Consider the following 706-nt stretch of genomic DNA (forward strand, 5'->3'; position numbering starts at 1 on the left):
GGCGGATGAGGGAGGAGGAGGAGGAGGAGGAGGAGAAGTGGACGAGGGGTAGCCCTCTCTCCGCGGTATCACAGAGAGATAGAGAGAGAGAGAGAGAGAGAGAGGCACACCTGCTCGAGCTAAATCTCGCTACTTAAGGCCGCTAAGTGTCACGGCCGTGAAGAGGGCCTCTCGCCATTCCATTTAATTGGCTAGTCTCGTGTGCGCGCTATTTCTAGCGAGGCAAGAGTTGTTAGCTCATTACCAGTTGCCACTCGTACGGTGCGTATGGTAAACGGCACGGCTCGACTTCGCGGAAACGCGTCCACGTGAACGTGCGCCACCTGAACGGGAAATCGAGCGGCCATCAAAGGAGGCTGGGCGTGTAAATTGGACGCGGATTTAAACGCTTTAGATTGTTCAGGGACAAAGGAATCCGCTAAGCTGCTCCGCAAATAGATGTTACGAAACGTATATATAAATCTAGCGCGTATTTCACGTCTCTTTCCATTATTAACGCGAAATATCTCCATTTGACGCTTAACGTCACACGCGTACGATTCTCCTTGGAACAGAGGAAGTTTATAGCAAATTCGATCATTTGCATTGCACTAAATTAACTCTTTAAAACTTTTACAATTAATTTTTTGAATTACCGCTCTAATGAGTGAAATCTTATCTCTTAAAGAAATAAAAACTGAGGTCAGTCTTGAAAAAGAGTGGCTCA

The sequence above is a fragment of the Trachymyrmex septentrionalis genome, unplaced genomic scaffold, assembly GCF_001594115.1.
Source record: "Trachymyrmex septentrionalis isolate Tsep2-gDNA-1 unplaced genomic scaffold, Tsep1.0 scaffold83, whole genome shotgun sequence".
In the NCBI taxonomy this organism is placed as follows: domain Eukaryota; kingdom Metazoa; phylum Arthropoda; class Insecta; order Hymenoptera; family Formicidae; genus Trachymyrmex; species Trachymyrmex septentrionalis.